At 46.1% G+C, this 2933-nt stretch overlaps 1 pseudogene; it reads left to right on the top strand.

Moving 5' to 3' along the window:
* Positions 1-417: 417 nt before the first annotated feature.
* On the top strand, positions 418-2585 carry LOC123983446 (annotated as a pseudogene).
* The last annotated feature ends 348 nt before the right edge of the window (positions 2586-2933 follow it).

Genomic DNA, 2933 nt, shown 5'->3' with positions numbered 1-2933 from the left:
TTGTTACGTGGGGAAAAGGTAAGTGACATGAACCAGAATGTTTTTGGTAAAATTGCAACTTATTTATTTGCAGGGTTCACAAAAAAGAACGGAAAAAGAGCTGGTGGCTGCTGCTTAAATCAAAGAAATAAATATAACTTTAAGAGGTCTCTCCAAAATGAGAGATAGCCACCAACTACTCCAAAATCAACTTAAACAAAACTCTCTCTGACCCGTCATCAATAATCAAAATACAAAATGAGCAGCACCCTCTACGTCTAATGTGTCTAAACAAAAACAATCTACAGGTGTCTGGTTGGTATCAGTTAACCCCACTAAGGTCCTTGCCCAATTTTCTTACCACAGTTCACAGGTTAAGGTAACACAAGGAACACTACACTCAAATCAAAGTCAACAAAGCTGACTTTATCACTGCTTATGCTAACACATTATCTCTTGGGATACTGGCGTTCACTGAGACCTGGATCAAACCAGAAAACACTGCTACCCCAACTGCGTTGTCCACCAATTACTCTTGACCTCGTTCTCCGAAACTGTGCTACCGAGTGCCTAACAGTCACACCACTTCACATGTCAGACCACTACTTCATTCAGTTCACAGTATGCCTACAGGAACAGCCCATTGTTCCAGCACCGTTTGTCTCACACCGCCGCAACCTCCGCAACCTGTCTCCCACTCACTTTGCCTCAGTGGAAGCTTCTGCTCTACCTCCTCTCACCACATTTTCCTCACTCGAGGTCAATGATGCCGCACAATCTCTGTGCTCTATACTGAGCTTGTGCCTGTATAGCCTGTGTCCTCTATTCACCAAGCCTGCTCGCCCGAATCAGTCCCACCCATGGCTAACTGATACCATCCGTGGGCTCCGTTCTGATCTCAGAGCTGCTGAAAGAAAATGGCGAAAAACCAAAGACCCTGACGACTTTAAGGGCTACCACATGCCCCTATCCTCCTTCTCAACAAGCTGCCAAAACTGCGTTCTATAATGACAGAATTAGCAGTAGAACTGACTCAAGGAAATCATTTTCCACTTTTAAAGCGCTATTAAACCCTCTTCCTCCTCCACCACCCACAAACTTGTCTGCTGATACCTTTGCTGCATTCTTCACAGGCGAAGTGGTAGCTATAACTAGCCAATTCTCTAAATCACTTAAAATCAACCATTCTATTCCCGCCCTGGTCAGCGCCCACTGTGTGAACACGGCACAGGAAAACCTATCATGTAGCAGTCCTTATACCTGTCTCCCTCCATCTCCCATGGGAAATGGCGCAAAAGGCTCAACACCAAATCTGACATTTAGCAGTCCTACTACATCTTTTCCTCTGCCCTCCCAGGTCAATGGCACTTCACTCTCCTCGTTTACTCCACTCCTGGAGAGCAAAGTATCAGAACTCCTGACCCATAGCCATCCCACTACAAGCCCACTGGACCCGATTCCTATGAATCTCCTCCAAGCCATCTCCCCTACCGTGGTCCTGGCAATCACTCGTGATAAATACTTCTCTGGCTTCAGGAACCTTCCCAACCACTTTCAAAGGGCTTGGGTTACACCCTTGCCCAAAAAGCCCTCACTCTTCCCAACTCAAGTTGAGAACTATCGGCCTACCATTTTTATCCAAATCTATAAAAATGGTCTTCAATCAGGTCTCAGAATTCCTCTCACAGAATGACCTCCTAGATCCATATCAGTCCGGTTTTAAGAGTGGCCACTCTACTGAAATGGCTCTTTTGTCTGTAACAGAAGACCCAAGGTCAGCTAAAGCTGCAGCCCAATCCTCGGTTCTAATTCTGCTTGACGTATCAGCTGCCTTTGACACAGTCAACCACAGGATCCTGCTATCCCCACTCTCAGCAATGGGCATCTCGAGTAAAGCACTACTGTGGTTTGAATCCTAACTCTCAGGACGTTCCTACAATGTTTTGTGGTAAGGACAATTATCCTCCTCCGACTGCATCTCCACAGAGGTTCCCCAAGGCTCAGTACTAGGGCCACTTCTCTTCTCAATTTACACCACGTCACTGGGGCTGATCATTCGCTTGCATGGCTTCTCTTACCACGGCTATGCAGACGCTACTTTACCTATCCTTCCCGCCAGACAACCCCACCTCACAGACTGTCTCTCAGACATATCTGCATGGATGATGGCTTACCACCTTCAACTAAACCTGAAGACTGAACTCTTGGTCATTCCAGCAAAGCAATCTATCCACCATAACATCAGACCAGGGTGATGAGAAACTTGGGTGTTATGATGACCAGCTGTCCTTTTCAGACCATGTTGTTGCTTTCTTTTGGTCGTGCCGCTTTGCTCTATACAACATCAGAAAAATCAGACCCTACCTCACTCAGTACGCCACCCAGCTTCTGGTACATGGTTATCTCTCGCCTGAACTACTGCAATGCCCTCCTAGCAGGTCTTCCAGCTTGTGCTGTAAAACCCCTACAAATGATTCAGAACGGTTGATGATTCAGAGGCACGTCTGGTTTTTGATCAGCCCAAAAGGACTCATGTCACTCCATTACTGTGTGACCTCCACTGGCTACCCATGGCCTCCAGAATCAGATTCAAGTCACTAGCCTGAACGATGAGAGGTAAATCACAAGATCGCTGACGTAATTGCTGACGTAATCTGCACTCTGCGCATGCGTTGGCGTCTGTAGCCACCTGTCGGAAGCTCCGTCTTAAACCGAACTCTTATCCAGTTTTAATCCACTCTTTTTCGTTACATTTTTTATATCCTTTTATTAACTTAAGTTTTACGTGGGTTAAGAATTTTAGTCATCCGACATGGATTTTAAGCTAGATGACCGTAAAAATGCGATCAACGCTACTGATCGCAACAAACCTCCGGTGACTATACTATCCGAGATAACTCTGCCCCATGAGGACTGCACACTCCTTAAGAAAGCGATCAAGAAGATTGCTGACC

Source organism: Micropterus dolomieu, linkage group LG14 (assembly GCF_021292245.1).
Source record: "Micropterus dolomieu isolate WLL.071019.BEF.003 ecotype Adirondacks linkage group LG14, ASM2129224v1, whole genome shotgun sequence".
Lineage (NCBI taxonomy): Eukaryota > Metazoa > Chordata > Actinopteri > Centrarchiformes > Centrarchidae > Micropterus > Micropterus dolomieu.
Note: the sequence above shows the minus strand (reverse complement) of the source record. Positions and strands in the feature narration are given on the sequence as shown.